This window comes from Alligator sinensis, unplaced genomic scaffold, assembly GCF_000455745.1.
Source record: "Alligator sinensis unplaced genomic scaffold, ASM45574v1 scaffold16_1, whole genome shotgun sequence".
NCBI classification, from domain to species: Eukaryota; Metazoa; Chordata; order Crocodylia; family Alligatoridae; genus Alligator; species Alligator sinensis.
In genome coordinates this window covers 1,486,858-1,504,275 of record NW_005842045.1, presented here as the reverse complement: position 1 = coordinate 1,504,275, position 17,418 = coordinate 1,486,858, and positions in this window count along the sequence as shown.

The following is a 17,418-nucleotide window of genomic DNA, read 5'->3' as shown; positions in this document are numbered from 1 at the left end:
TGATAATTCTGCTAACCCTGCTCTCCTATAGTCCCTTTGCATGGCTTACATTACCTTACAGCTTAGTACATTCAGATGCTTTGATTATTATAGAATTTTGTCCTTCAGAAAGTCAGATGTGTTTGGTAATGTTTATTTTACAAAGTGTTGCTAAATCCCATGGGTTTGAGCTTGACTTGTTCAAGGGACAAGGTAATGATGTTGAAAATGATTCCATTGTGCCAGCTAAGTAGTAAGTAGTAGATTAATCAATCTTCAAAGCATGCTAAGAATGTTAAAATCTGCTAATACTTGTGTTTTAATTAACACTATCATGAACCCAAAATAAACATGGAGGGCCTTTTCAATTTTGAAATCTTTCTAAAATTTACAAAACAACGATATACCAATCACTCTCACCCTCCCTTTCAAAAAAAATCAAGATTCATTCAAATATTAATGCCAAATATGAGTTGGAAATACTGTTGTTCTTTTTATGATCAGAAACTGAGGTACACTCAGCCTGATCAACCTAGACACTTGGATCCACCTTACAGACTCTGCCCTTTGAGTTAGCACAATAACTAATTGATATAATAAGTGACTGTATTCCACATGGCCTGGTACTAGCAGGGAATGATAATCTCAATCAGTGATTTACAGATAAATGCTTACAGTGGAGGAAGGGTAAAATTCAGGGCTTTGGGATCCACTCTAGGATTTAAAGAAGAATGTGTTCTTGTGAGGAACAGCATTTTTGCTCATTTTCCCCAACCTTTCTGATGTGTTCCCTCCGATCTTTCTGTGAATATGCCCTATCCCAGTCCTATAGTTGGCTCCTTATCTGAGTCCCATTCTCCTTTCTTAGTTGCTCCAGGTATCCCACCCCTGTTCAAGGTCTTCAATCAAGGCCACATCTACCTACACACTATCTTTTCTCAATAACTCCTAATCCCAATCTCCCCAGATGATTACTCATCTAATGTCATTCCCTCCCTTATTCCCTAGTTTACTGCATTTCAAAGACCCAAATCTATTACCTGCCCAGACAGTCACAGCCCTTGTACTCCATATGTTGTACTGCCTGATCCCTGATGTCCAGATTTCTTTGTCCCTGAAAATGGGGTCATAGTGGAAAGTGGAAGTCAGTTTTAAGTAGCATTAAATACTACATGCATAGGAAAAGTCACGGATGAGACTACAAATAGGCACCTGGGCTAGGGACAGACATTCAAAAAGCCGGAACTTGAATTGATTCAATCTTTGCAGGTTTGTCTAACCTGGCTAGGCTAAACCTGTTTGTAACCACACAGACATCTCCCTTGAACTGAAAAAATGCAGGCACATGCCTTCAGTGGCTCAGGCTAGAAGCCGGGGAGTGCTAGAGCAGCCAACCCTTCCCTTCCACCAAGCTGAGCTGAGTGAGGTATGGCCAGGTCCTGGCAGGATGCTCTGATTTATGAGACCCCCACCCCACTCCTGAGCAGCCCGGCAGGGAGCTGCTAACACAGTTTTTATTACCCCAAACTCAGTGTTTATCAACTCATTAAGAAAACAACAGCCTCTCTCTATTAGTTCAAGCTCTTCTTAAACAGCTTTTCCAAGGAAGGAAAAGAGGGACATTACCTATTCATTAGCTACAAAAAGCCCTAAGTCGACACTGTCCTGTCTGTCCCATTTCCCATAGCACGGACTGTAGCCAGCATGTGGTCTGCTGCTTAATGCTGTGAGGTGTCTGTGTAAGGCAGAGTGGAGGGAGGAAGCCCTGCTTCAACAGGGAGTGGTGAGGGGGAGACGGGAGCAGGAGGAAGCCAGGTAGACCCCACTGTATGTGCAGTCTCTGCCAGAACTGCAGCCAGGGAGTAGAGGGGAGGGGCCAGCCCAGCTGTCTGGAGCAGAGAGCACAGACCAGCCCATAGAGCATGCCAGGATGCTGGGGGACTTTGATTAAGCTTAAACCAGGAAGGGGTTTGGAACAGACATTGCATAAACCAGTTTGGCCCAAATCAGTTAAGTCTGATACTACATTCAACCAGGTTTATCTCAAACCAGTTTCAGCCATTTTTGTGCACTGAACATCTGTTCTGTTACAGGTTTAAACCAGTTTCTGATCACTTAAACCACTTTATGTGTAATGTCTGTCCCTAGCCTTTATGGTAAAAACTGTTGCAAGCAAGTTGTATTTATCCAGTGAGAAAATTTAACCAGTGAGAAAATCCAAACATACCATGGGATAATAATAAACAATCAAGGATTTAAAACAATCTTAAACTTGGCTAAACCTGCCTCTACTGGCAGAATTGAGTAACCATGATTAGGGCATTTGGTCATGTTTTGGTTTTACAATTATTTTTCCAATACCTTATATAGCCTATCCACCTTTGAGCACACTCACTTCCCTCACAAAGTTCAGAGATCAGCTCTCACCCCCACCCAGTCTCAACCAGCCTTGCATCTCAGTTAGCATAGTGCACATTGCTGCTAGGTGAGATAATACTTTTGGGTGATACTTATTGGGCCAATTAAATAATGTCATTAAAACACCATTTGTATCTTGCATACACAGTATAAGAGCGCTCACTTCAGCAAAGTTACTCATAAGGATGTGCATAGGAATGACCTTAACAGAGTTGATTTCACAGATGACTTTGCAATGCTGGGTGGGAAACTATCAGCATCCATTCAACAGCCAGGGCAACATATGGGCAAAATTCTTAAAGGAAATTCTGTCATTTTTTCATTCAAAATCTTCTTCCTAAAAATGTTTTCAGCTGCAATTAATAGTGCTTAGACACCTAATTATCTAATTGCACCCACATATGAGATACCTAAGCATCTGAGAGAGACTAATTGCACCCATGGGTATTTGCACCTGTAATTTTGCAACTGCAAAAAGGGAGGCCAATTTGAGGCTAGCCTGGAAATCAGGCCACATGTGCCAACCGGCAATTGCATTACTCACCCTACTGTACTTTTATTTTCTTTACTGAAACATTTAACAGGGAGAAAAAAAAATAATTGGTATGTATGCTTTTGTCTAAATTGCTTGAATCTTTCTTTCAGCAGTATCCTAGAGAGAATCATATGATAAGCAGTTGTATATGTAGTAATTGCCACATAAATACATCATCAATCATAAACATTTTAAATTAATTCATTAATCATAACAGCAGTGTGCTTGTTTCCAAGGATCAACTATTAATGGCAATCAAAGGCTTCTATAACTGCAGGAAGCTAATGCCATGCTATATTGTTACACCTTCAAGAGGAGTAAATAAAACAAGAAATCCTTGCTCTCTTGAAAGATAACTGTTAAACTGAGTTCTGATCTTTCTCTGGAGTTTATAAGGCCACTGGGAGCACAGGCAGAGTCTTTCACCAACTAATCTCAACAACCTCCATCATAAAGTACCCTACTCTTTTCTTAGAAGGGTAGTGCATGTTAACCACAAAATCAATGCCTATATACTAGTGGTGTGCAAAGCTTCGGTCGCTGATTCGATTCGGCAGAGATTCAACCTGATTCAGCGGCTGAATCTCTGAATCAAATCAGGTGACCCTTTAATACCTCTGAATCAAATCAGAACCCTCAAAATTGATTTGGAGAGATTTGGAGAGATCCAAAGATTCTGACAGATACAGCTTTTATATTTTTCATCTATAACCATGCGAGTCAACTATTCTTTTCTTGCAAAGTAGTTGAGAGAAACCCAGGGTTTCCTATTTTTCTGTGGGAACTAATTTATCTTATTAACAAGGACATTTCACTTTGTGCTAGTATCTTTTCTTGGTGCACATGGAAGAATTTCATATGAAGTACTGTGTTTAGTAAATTGGAAGATGAGATTCCCACTCTCCCCCACCCCTCCACATTTAGCATGGGGGAAAAAGCCCCCTGCCTTAAAATTAAAATTGAGTTGGGGCAGGGGGCAGTTCTGCTTGGGGTCTGACTCTGGGGTTGGGGGCTATAGCCACAGCCAAAGTTCAAGTCATAGCTGATGCCTGCTCCCCACTGCCTCTGCACTCCCACCACTGCTTCCCCACAGTCTGAAGCCCCTGCTGCCCGAGTCTCACCATGAGGCTGCTTCTCCCCCTGTCTCTACTTTCCTCTTCTGCACTCCCCCTTATTTTTGCTCTATGCTAGCAAGCTCCAGCAAGCTAGCAATCTCTATGCTGCAGCCTGGAGCATGGAACGTATGCTCCAGCCCAGCCCTGTAGAGACAGTTCTGGCTCCGTGCTGCTGCTATAGGGCCTAAGTTGGAGCTGTGCGCCATGCCCCAGGCTACAGCAGGGATAGAACCTGCCAGAGCAAGAGATAAGTAGGGGTGGAGGGGCAGGCAGGGGGTAGAGACTTTGGAAGGAAAGACAGGAGGAATGGAAGGTTGGGACCCAAGGCTGAAGGGGCAGAAGTGGCATGGAGAGGGGAAGATGGAGGAGGAGGAGGGGGAAGACAGGGGAGTGGGGAAGAGGATCAGGGTTCAGTACTCAGACCAGTGCTTTCTTTCCAGCATGTTCATCAATGTTTTAGATTTAGGTATTAAAAGTGAACTATCAAAGTTCACTGACCTTACCAACTATGGTGGGGCATAATCAAGCATGAGAACAGGCTGACAATACAGGCCAACCTGGACAGGCTTGTGAGATAGGCAGACCTCAACCTGATGTCGTATAATATGTCGAAATGTCAAGTACTCTATCTGGGGCGAAATAATCCACAACACACTTACAGGCTTAGCAGTACTGTGCTTGCTAGCACCACATCTGAATGAGACCTCAGTGTCATGATAGACAACAAAATGAACATGAGCCACTGTGGAGGATCTAGCCATGCCACCCAAAGTAAAATTGTAGTCTTTACCTCTGATCCAGATAGTCTCCTTAAAATTTTCTTTCCATGACCTGGGTGTTAAAGAAGGAATCAAATGGATACAATCCTGGGAGATAAAGCTGACATTAATTTCTGCAACTTAGAAGGTTGGCTCCTCTTCACAGGGCTCCATCATGCCCACACCCTGTCCTTACCACACCAAATGTTTCAGAGTTGGTCTCATTAGTGCTCCCCTATGGAAGTCATAAGTTCTATGCTGTCTTGCTTAATGTCCATGCAGCTGATCCCTTGCCATTGGCTTCTTGTCCTGTTCTTCCCTTCACGGGTCACAAATATACAACCAGACAATTCCCTCCTACCCTTATCCTTCAGGGAGGGTTTATCTTGGGCCAACACCACAAACTCATGTTTTAACTCAGTTTTGCTTTCTTCTCCTCATAGATCTCTGGGATGAATCCCTGCACCCACCAGACACAAATTCATCAGGTTGGATGTGGCAGCTCCTCTGTCATCCCTACTCTGCCAGTAAGCTCCTCAGCATACTATTTCTTGGGGTCTCTCCTGTTGGCTGCACGTCAGTGCCACAGCTCCGGGCTTCCCTGAGATTTTTGTAGCACTGCTCCCCACACTGGAGGAGAGCTGACTGCTTAGCCAGCTCTTTTAAATTCCCGCACCAATCAGCTGTGCACCCAGCTGCAGCATCCCATTTGCTGCTTTGCTGGCTCTCACATCTGATTGCTTTAAATGGCATCCAGGAATTCTGGCAAAGCTTTTTGCCCATCTGAGCTTGCCGCCACGGTAAGTTTCCCTTTTTCCTTTGTTTTTTTGGTGCTCCGTGACAGGGTAGGCTCACTGCCCTGTCACAGCCACCAGTGTGATGCTGTAGCTGGAAGAGTTAATCAAACACTGGCATCCATCTACTGAGGCATCTTGACTAAGGCTAAGGATGTCATCCTCCCTCTCTACTCAGCCTTGGTGAGGCTGCAGCTGGAGTACTGCATCCAGTTCTGGGTGCTGCACTTGAGGAAGGATGTGAAGCTTGAAAGAGTCCAAAGGAGGGCTACACACATTATTAGAGGCCTAGAAACCAGGTCATATGAGGAGAGGTTGAAAGACTTGGGATTCGAGGCTTCTCAGCCTGGAGAAAAAAAGACTCAGGGGAGACTTGGTTGCAGCCTATAAGTATATCAAAGGCATACATTAGGGCCTGGGGGAGCATATATTAACCAAGGCCCCCCAGAGGAGGGCAAGAAATAATGGGCACAAGCTGATTGAGGATCGCTTCAGGCTAGACATAAGGAAAAACTTATTTACAAGTTGAGTGCTCAGAGTTTGGAACGGGCTCCCCCACATAGGTGGTAGTCATCCACCCTGGTGATCTTCAAAAAGTGTCTTGACACCCATCTTGCTGGAGTCATCTGATCCCAGCAGTCTTACCTGCCTCAGTGCAGGGAGGCTGGACCTGATGATCTATAAGGTCCCTTGTAGCCCCTAACAACTCTGGATCAGGAACCTGAGGCTGTGGGAGATAGGCACAATAGGGGTGGGGAGAAGGTGGCAGGGAGCAACCTGCATGCCTCTCTCAGTGCCTGCCCCATCACCTCCAAACTGCCTGCCCCTGCCACTATCCCCTTTCCTACTTATCCCCCATTGCGCCCTTTACTGCCTACCCTCTTACTGCCCCCATCACCTTTCCTAATACATTTCCCCACCACCTGTCCCTATTGGCTGCCCTACCATCTGTCCTACCACCTGCAGTAGTGTGTGGTGGGGAGAATTTCAGATGATCCTACAATAATTAGATACCATACATGGAACATTATAATAAATATATAAATTTCTCACATATAGAATATAATTAGTGGAGGATTGTTTTGTATTTGGGTACCATCTTGTATTTGGGTAATGTTTTCATCACTTGGCCCACTGGTTGAATTGCTTTTTTTCCCCCATACAAAGATACATTCTCCTTTATGAAACTGATTTGATTTTGCCAAATTGGAACAACCCCCCTCCTTTTTTCTCCCCCTCCCCCCAAAAAAGGAAAAAACAAGAAGTTATATTTTTTTTCCCCCTAAACCCACCATGTGTTTTGGTTTATCTCATACATGCTGCAGATTTTTTCATAGTTAGTGGTGCATAAAGGGAATTCCTTGGCCTGGAATTCCTCAGTCACTTGTGCACCACACAGAACCTTTGGACCATGTGGAGAAGCTGTACATAGAACAAAGGATCCTGTGTATGTGGACAGTGAGTCCATGCTCACTGAGGCCAATGGAAATCTGTCTTCACTTTAGTGTATTAAATTCTCAGATTAACTGGTCACAATCACTTCTCAAAAAATGAAGCACAGGCAGGCTATGATGTTATTGCATGATCCTTTGGTTAGAGGATAAAGCTTAGCCACACTACTGTCTTCATGTGCCGCTTCTGCACTCTGAAGGACACCCTTTTTTGTATCCTAAAAAGAATATTTGTTGTTGTGTGAAGAAAGTCAGCCCAGAATAATCACAGATTACTCTGAAAATAATCACAGATTTGGAAGACAGCCACTGGAAATGACGCAGTGATACTACCCACTGATTGAGTCACTTAAAGTAGTCTATTTAACGTAACATTAAAAGCATGAACTGTGCTGTGTGCATGGACATGGTTTTGTGTCTTGTTTTTATAGAACTGAGAGAGAGTCCAAAGTAAAACCTTTTTGTGTGATATAGAATAATAAGAAAGGAAGAGGAATTCATATATCCTGCAAGAGCAATTTCTAATAAAAAATATTTGTTTTCTGCAAAGGAAAATATTTATTTAGAAGATGTGATAATGATTATTATAGGCTGCTACAGATATGGAAATATTGACTGAAACAAAAAGGTGAGCAAATATTATTTCCTCCTACCTATTCTGAAAATGGAAAACCTACAAAACCAGTGTGTAAAGAGTATTAGAAAAGTAATATTTCATTTAGTCATTCCTTTAGTATAATATGGACAGAATTTTAGGTGGTATATACGAATTCCCATGTATTTTTTGTGTATACACAGTCCAGTTACTTGATTATTCAAAAAAATTAAATAAAGAGCTAAATACTCAGACTGGCTTAAGAAAATATTATCAAAACTGTTTGTCAGATCCTTGCCGTTAAAAAATGTATCATCTCTGGGGAAAAAATAATAGTTTTGCCTCAAACATGATTTAAAAAATGTTACTACCATCTTCCTCTGTTGGGTAAGTTTTCTAGGTAAATTATATATTCCATGATGTGCTACAAAAGAGCAGCAACGAAATAAATGGTGGTGATACAGAGATGATTTCTCTGACCACAGTGCAGCCTTCTGCACCCCCATCTTCTGCATGTATCACAGTCCTCTGGGCTGGAAGCTTGTGCGAATTGTAAACCATCTGAAGTCTGTTGGTCAACTGAACTCCACTGAAGTCAGTATTTCTCCCTATGTCTTTGAAATGTTTGTATAGTATTCTCTGTCATCATCATCAGTGATTCCCTTGTGGTTGAAGATGATCACTCCCAGGGGTCAAATAAAGGGTTGTAGATGAGGCCATTGATGGATAATAAGGCTGATCCTAGAGCTACAGGCTCTGGCAGACATCATAGGTGTTGATTAAAGGAAGGGTTGGACTTCATATTTCTTAGTTTTGTTTCCTTTCCTTCCATTTCTGTCATTTTTCTGCCTCCAGGGTGAGACAGTTTTTCTCAAAGTGATATGTACCTTCTCTCCAAAGTCGTTGCCATGTAGCCCTGGCCTGGGCTAGTTTTTCCCAGTTTGTGAAGTCAGTGCCACACGACTTAAGGTTTTCCTTGACTGTGTTCTTGAAATGTTTCTTCTGCTCCCATGTGTCCCTTGTTCTTGGCCAAGTTGGGAGTATAGCAGTTGTTTTGGTAAATGTACATCAGACATATACACAAATTGCCCTGTTTACCACAGCTGATGTTGAATAATCAATGCTTCCATACTGGTGGTATTAGCATTAGTGAGGACACTGGCATTTGTGCAATGATCCTCCCACTTTATGCCACGGATCTTCCAGAGTAGTGCTGGCAAAGGCATTCCAGGCTTTTCAGATGTTCCCTGTAGGACACCCAAGCTTTATAGCTGTAGAGAAGAGTTGAGGTTACCACAGCCTTATATAGTAGGAGTTTTGGTTAAGTCCTCATTAAACACATGATGATTCAGGCTTCCAAAGGCAAAGCTGGAACATTGGATCTTCTCATCAATGTTGAACATCTTTGAAAGATGGCTGCTAAAGTATGCAAAGTATTCAACATTCTCCAGTTCCTGTCCAACAATAAAGATCTTTGCCAGGGGAGTTACTTGGCACAGAACAGGCTGGTGAAGCACTTTTGTTTTTCTTATGCTAAGGGTCAGTCCCAGGTACTGGTATGGTTGACAGAAGCAGTTAAGGGACATTTGTTGGTCCTCCTCAGTATGAGCAAAGTCATGAAATCTATGAAATCAGTCATCAGCATACTGAAGTGCCACAATTGAGGCTGATGTAACCTGGGCTTTGGCATGGAGGTGGGAACAATTGAAAAGGTTCTCATCTATCTTGTACTCAATGTTGATTCCATGTGGTAGATGGTCACAGTTGAGCATCATGATGACTGCAAAGAAGATGGAAAACAGAATTGGTGTGATTATGCAGCCCTGCTTGATGCCACTTCAAATGGCAAAGGGCTTCATAGTGGAGCCACTGCATAAGATGGAGGTAGTCATCTGGTCATGATGGTCTTAGGATGGTGATAAATTTCCCTGGGAAGCCAACATTTGACAAGATCTTCCATACATCCTTACGGTTAACAGAGTTGAAGGCTTTGATCAAATTGATAAAGGTCATATACAGTTCCTGGTGTTGTTCTCAGCATTTTTTTTTGGATTTGCTAGGCTCCAAAAATCATGTACATGATGCCTCTCAATGGTCTGAAGCTACATTAAGACTCAGAAACAATTTCCTCAGCAAGAGGGAGCCGCTGGTTTAGCAGAATGCAAGCCAAGATCTTCCCAGTGCTGAAGAGGAGGGTGGTACCTTCATAGTTTCCAAAGTCAAGCTTATTTCTCTTTTTAAAAATTATGACAATTGGCATTCCTTAAGCCACTGGTAATTCCCTCAATGATCCAAATTTTAAGAAACTGTGTGGAGCTTGTTGGTCACAGTTTCCCTACCAACCTTGAAGACCTCAGCTGGCATGCCATCATGGCCAGAGGCTTTGTTGTTCTTCATATGTCTTATCATCTGGTGGTCTTCTTCAGAAGTTGTGGACTAGTGAGTGTTTCTCTTGCTGGATGCTGCGGGATGAATTTGATGGCTAAAGAAATAACAATGACAATGGTGGAAGAGAAAACTTACTACTGTGGTCAACCCTGTGTATGACACAAATTCCAAAACATTAAATCATTAAAAATAGGTAATAGACGTCTATGGAAAAATGATGGAACTCAGTGCATGGATGGACATCAAATTATACTGAGCAAAAAGGGAGATGAAATTTAGCATACAACTCACCTACACATACAGATAGGTAAGTTCCTAACTTGGATGGTACAGTGTGTATGTGTGTGCTTAGGGTATGTGGGGTACTTGGGGGAAGGTTAAGGTGAGAGACAGTTAAAGTGTAGGGAGTGAAAGTTGCCAGAACCAGTATTAGAACCAGTGGAATAGAGAGAAGGTGGCTGAGGAACTGAAGCTTGGGTTTACTTAAGATCAAGTGGCCCCAGGGTTACTCGAGGTCACTGGTACAAGGGAAAGAAGAAAAAAAAAGCCTGGTGGCAAGGAGGAGACAGCCAGAAAAGAGAGAGAGACAGAAACCTGGGAGCTTGGGGCTGAAAACTTAGGCAGACAGCTGAGATATTGGGGGTAGGGCAGATAAGTGGCGGCAAGGAGGAGACAGCCAGGAAAGAAACTGAGGCAGAAACCTGTTTGCTCAGGGGAAAAGGCAGTGGGGATAAGACAGTGGCAAAGAAACAAGGGGTTTGGAGGCAGAGAGGAGCTCAGGACAGGTGTTGGAGGTGGCAGTGAGCCAGAAGTGGGAGAGGGAGAAATGAGACAGAAGTTAGAGGGGCGAGGAGCAGAGATTGGACCAGGGCCAAACCATAGTAAAGCAAAACCCAACTTAGGGGTCCAAATAAAAATTTTATTGAGCAGACAACACACTGCACAGCCCCATGGAGTTATTGGTTCACACACACATACGCACGCACACACACACACTCACAATGGTAGCAGGAGAAAGAGACTCAGTGCAAGGGTTGGAGTCCAGGTAGGGAAGAGAATCAGAGTCCAAGTTCTTGGTTGAAGAGAGGGTAGGGGTGATAGCTACCTATCCAGGCTGGAAAGGGGTCTTTGTCCAGTAGATGTTGTCCAGAGGAGGGTCACAGGCAGGGCCTATGGGTAGATAGGTGGTGTGGCATGGTGCTGGTCCAGATGGAGAGGGCGTACCAAGGAGTCAGTCTTCTCTACCCCTTTTATGGGGCAGGCTACCTCTGATCTCCTATGGGAGGGCCTGTCCAGGCAAGGTCAGTCCTGTCCCAGAGGCTTCCAGGTGTTCTTACTGAACATGTGCAGCCTGGCACAATGGTGGGTTACCTCATCTTTTGTTTCTTGAATGCTGAGGGTGGTTCCAAGGGCTGGGTTGTTGATCCAGGTATTGGTGTTGATGGTTCGGTCATTCAGAGGGAGCTATTTTTAGACCTATTGCCATTGTCTCTCAAGCACCCTCATTCATCCCCATTCATTCAGGAACCAAGTTACATAGGATGGGTAGGTGTGAGTCATATGTTACACAACAGGGCATGGGGATAAGATGGAGGCTTGACATTACAAGATGGAAACTTGACATGACTTACGCTAACTTACATATATAGGCCTAAAACAGTAATCACACAATATAAAAGCAGTAAAAAAAATCAATACAAAACATAATAATCATCACTTATAAAACGGTGGATATCTATATCAAAATAGCAGGGCACTTATTTGCAAAGAGGGGAGAGAAAAATAAAACTTACTACTGAAACTAAAATGATAAAGCTTATCCTACATCTTAGCTTACTTATACTTACCTAGGTAATAGAGAGGGAGAGAAAAAGTCAGAAATGGTTGGAGAAGGGGAGGGAATGCATTTTAAAATGAATTAAAAAAAAGAAAAACTGGGTTTTTTGCTACACCTGTATGCTGGACACACTCATTTCTACTAGACATAAAATTCCTACAAATGAATTTTTGCAAGCAATTCCCTTTCACTCAATTTCCATTTTTCCTTCTTCCATTTGCAGACTATGATTTACATCATAAATCATCATTTGTAGAGGTGTGTGAAATGGACCATATTCGATTTGGATTCGGATTCAGCCCAAATCAGGGACAGTGATTCAATTTGTTGATTTGGATCACTGTCCCAATTCAATTAATCTGAATCTGAATCTGAAGATTTGATGCTGATTCAGAGAATCAGCGTTTTGGCCACAGACACAGCTTTAAATATTTTTTCTACATACTTCGAGGTACCAGCATGGCTTGTGAATGTTGCGATGGTGGGGTTGATGGAGCATCCCACAGGAGCATGGGGGGCTCCCCGCATACTCGGTGGTAAACCAGGAAGTGGACTGAAAGTGCTTCTGGTCCACTTCCGAGTCCTCTGCTGAGTGTACAGGGCCCCCCTCTCCCATGCCCCTCTGGCTTGTTTATCAGCTGTGGGGGGACCCCGGGTGCCCCCCCCCCCCAGCTCAGGAGGCACCAGTTTCCAAGCCAGGGAGGTGCGGGGGTGGGGTGGCCCAAGTGCACTCCCTAGTGGCCCCAGAAGTGGACTGGGAGTGCTTCTGGTCCACTTCTGGGTCTGCTGCCAAATGTGCTAGGGAGCCCTCCGCCCCCCATGCTCCTGTGGGATGCTCCATCCGCCCCACCATCTCAGCATTCACAAGCCGCCTGGTACCTTGAGGTATGTAGAAAAAACATTTAAAGCTGTGTCTATGTCCAAATTGTCGAATCTTTCCAAGTCTCTCCAAATCAATTCGGAGGGTTCCAATTCAATTTGGTAAGATTAAAGGGTCTCCTAATTCCATTCAGATTCAGAGATTTGGCCACTGAATTGGGCCAAATCTCTGCCTAATCAAATCAGCAACTAAAGCTTAGCACAGCCCTAATAATTTGTCCAAGCATCTGAAGAAAGGAAACAAACACACAAAATTCAATTATATCTGTCTTTACAATAGAAAAAAAAACCCAACAAAAGTTTAGGTGAGCATTATAAGGTGCACCTAATATGAACAGTGTTAGGCTTCTGTTCTTAGTGTCTGTCCTTATGCCTACAACAAATTTGTTTAAATTTGCCAAGCACACTCTTTAACATGTTAGGGGGAAATAGGTGATCTGTTGGTCCAAAGAAAACCTTTGAGATAATTGCTAAATGTGAAACTCAACCAGTTTTTTTGAACCTAATTAGAGAAACATGTCCTGGGCTTTTGCATCTGATATGCTCTTTCAGAACTATAGGGTTATTGAATTGACTTTTACAAAACTTCTGAATTTCTACAACTTACTATTACTATGTAAAGAGTTCTCTGGGAAGTAATATTCCCGGGATGTAATCTATCCATCTATGGACCACCAACATACATCTGTCTGGTGTCCCTGGAAAGTATACAAAACACACTTTAATTGCCATTGAATCATAAACTTTGCCTTTAAGAGTAAGTTGCTCTTCTAATCCTAATTAAAAAAAAAAAAAAGGTTCTGAAAATCTTTTTGCATTCATGCTTTATAGGCACTTGTGAGACCTTTATGTGCAATGGAACCTGTATCTCAAAAACCAAAACAAAACAAAAAAGGTCAGATGGGCACACTGAACCATGAATATTGTATTAGGCTTGGAGTTTAAAAAATCCTGCAGACTCAGGGCTTTGTTGCACCTTATACTGTGAGCCACACAATTGTTGATTGGTGTTAATTTAACTTGGAGTTTGGTGCAGTCACACCCTTAGTCTAGAAACCTTCTCTGACTGGCTCTCACCTGCATAACTGTGACTTGCCACTAAAGTCTGGGTCAGGACTAGGAGCTGTAGCTGTGAGTTACCACTAGGGGGCTGGTAAACCAGGACAGGCATCTATCCCTGCTTTATGGGCAGGGGTGTGAGAGATCCTGGGATACTGGCAGACTTCATCTTGGGTGACACATCTGTGGAGACTGGCTGCACTTTAATGGAACAGGAGCTGGGTAGTGTGGATCAGAGATAATCCTGCCCTGGAGTGACATAAACTTTAAGATACATAACTAGTGCTTAAAACCACTTTAAGGTGTTATTGTATGGGGGGTTAAGAGCTCCAGTCGCCACCCAAAATTACCGTGTAACAAGACCTTGAATGGGGTGCATGTGTCTCACTTGCCGTATATATCATCAAATAATTTACCAGTGGGATAAGACTTGTTTGTTCTATTAGAACTTTCAAAAGTTTAATATTGATGCAAAATCTACAAACCATATATGTAAATCAAGTTCTATAAATTAACATACAATGAATATGATGTGGGCCAAATTCTGTTCTATTACATTCTGTTACAAAGTCTGTTACAATGATGTAAACTAGGAGTAGATGCACTGAGTTCATGTGCAAATAAGATCAGAACTGAAGGAATTTCTTCCGTAGTATTCAGAGGCAATGCAGAACTTATTTTTCTTTTTTCATGTTATACATAAAATTTTCAACATGTAAAAGTTTTTCTCATAACTTTAAAACCTCTTCTATGAACTCTGACATTATAGTCTCAGACTTCCATTAAGAGACTACAGGGTACAGTCGAGCAATCAGCCATTACTTCTGAGAAATATTTTATGAAGACCACCACAAAATTCTCCCTTTAATGACTATCTAAGCATTTTTATATGGCCTCTGTCAGTTTACTGTTTGAGCTTCACCAACCTTTCTATACATAGTATGGAAGCATAGTTGTCACTTGTGACAGGACAACAAAACAGAGAAATTATATGACTTATTTTAGGGAAACAAAGGATTCTGCATAGACCCAAGAACTGAAAAATATCTGCTGATGTCCATTTCCAATTTCTGAATTGCTGGATCATCCTGCCAGTGAGAGAATAGCAAGACATCTTGCTATGGATCATTGGCAAAATGGAGATGCAACACAGCTGTCTCATATTTATCATGTCCAAGTGATCTGGTTCTTTTTCTTCTTAGCTCATTGCCTATGAGACTGGGAATTGAATATCAGTGAAACCAAATCAGAAATAAAAATAATGCTACTGTAGTATAATTCAGGAGGATCCTTAAATGATATTAAGTAACTCTCTCCTGCTATTAAAGGTGTTTGTGTGAGAGGTCCTCAACTCCCTCTAGACTCTCTGGTAGTTATGTTGAGGAGTAGCTTTCTTTTATTTCTATCTGGCTAGGTTTTTAAACCTCTTACTTTCAGAATTGGAATTGGATTTCATGACAATTTATCACATCTTTGATATTTCTGGACTGCATTATTGAAGTGTAGAGAGACAGTGGAAGTTGTAGCTAGTAATCTATCTGGTAATATTATCAGTAGGAAGAATTTTACACTATTACTTAACAAGTTTTATTGGCTTGCTATTACGGGTGTGTGAAGCATGCCCTATTTGATTCAGATTTGGATTCGGCCCGAATCAGGGGCAGTGATTCAATTTGTTGATTCGGATCACTGCCCCTGATTCTATTTGACTGAATCTGAATCTGAAGATTCAATGCTGACTCAGAGAATCAGCGATTTGGACATAGACATAGCTTTTGACAATGGGGGGACCCCAGGTGTCCCCCTCCCCAGGCCCAGGAGGCACTAGTTGCTGAACTGTGGGGTGCAGAGGGCCCCCCCTGTGTGCACCCCCAGTGGACCCTGAAGTGGACCAGAAGTGTTTCTAGTCCACTTCTGGGTCTGCTGCCAAGTGTGCTGGGGAGTCCCCCATACTTCTGTGGGACACTCCATGTGCCCCAGCATCTCAGCATGTATGAGTCACCTGCTACCTAGAGATATGTAGAAAAAACATTTAAAGCTGTGTCTATGTCTGAATTGCCAAATCTTTCCGAACCTTTCTGAATCGATTTGGAGAGATTAAAGGGTCCTCTGATTCAATTTGGATTTGGAGATTTGGCCACCAAATCAGGCCGAATCTCCAGAGAATCAAATCAGGGACCAAAGCTTCACACAGTCCTGCTTGCTATTACTTTTGGCCATGGTTCAAAGTATGCACATTCTAGGTGCGTACAAAATGCAACGTGTGAAGATAAGCCTGTGAATTACTGGAAGATTTACTTTTCTCATTAAAGCCATTGTGGCAGCTAAAATTAGGTGAGGCATAGCAATTAAGAATCTCATGGGAGAATTGTCACGCTCTCCAATATGTAATACCACTGCAGAGGTCTTGACACCTCACTATGCTGAATCTTTATACACGGAGCTTTTGGAGTTTCAGGACAAAAATCAAGGCCTGTATATGGAAATTCTTGGCACAAAGGGGATGGAATGATGTATTATTAGACAATGAATTATGGGAGTGTGTGTATTGTATAAACTGGGAAATTTAACTTCACTGTATTTTTATGTATTTTTGCTAGAGTTGATATTAACACACTCCTATAAGCCCAAGGTGCTCAACTCCGGGTCAAAGCATAGTTAGTATTTTATTGGCACATCAATCTAACTCTAATCAGGTAACTGAAACTAGATAAATAATGGAGGAACTGGCTTTATTGACTTCACGGAAAATTATGTTGAGTGCAAGTTACCTGAAATACATTCATTTTCATAGTCATCTTCAGAAAAGCAAAGTGAATGTTAATATAACTAGTTATCGTGCAGAATTTCATTGTAAAAATTGCGGACAAGTCTCAGTTGGCAGAATGTAATTAAGGCAGTCTTTCAGCAAGATAATTGTATTCCTTTTTTTTCCATTTGATCTTCACAATTTTTAAATTTCAAATAATAATAGTATGCTAATCAAAGATCTCTAAATTTTTCCAATACAAACATGGTGACCTTAGGTAGTGTTCCTGGGTATTGTGTGTCAGAGTATTAGTGCTGCAGAAGGTCTCACTGGGATATGTAGCAACTGCCTATTACAACGCAGCTTATTGCTGGATAGGTTTGGCATTAGTCTCATTGAAATCCAGCTCTACTCTTAACTGAGTAATCATTATCATTACCTTAATACCTAGCTCTTATACAGTTTTTCATCTGTAGATATAAAAGTGTATTACAAAGGAGGTCACTATCATTACCCGGCATTACACACATGTAGACCTTGAATCACATGTGGGTGAAATGACTTCCTTAATGTCATTGAACAGAACAGAACAGAACCCCCCACCCCTCAATCGCACACCGCTGGTTATGACTTATCACCCCTGAGGGCTTGGCTGTATATCACAGCTTTTTGGGTGTGGTTTGGGTGATTGCTGGTTCTGTGCAGAAATGTATGTTGGTCTGTGGGTTTCTTGTATACTGTGGTCTGTATTTTACCCTTCTGGATACCGATCATTGTGTCTAAAAAGGAGATGTTGGAGAGGTAGATTGCATGTTTGAAAGAGCCACCTGGATACCACGTGAAGAACTGCTGCAGTACAGA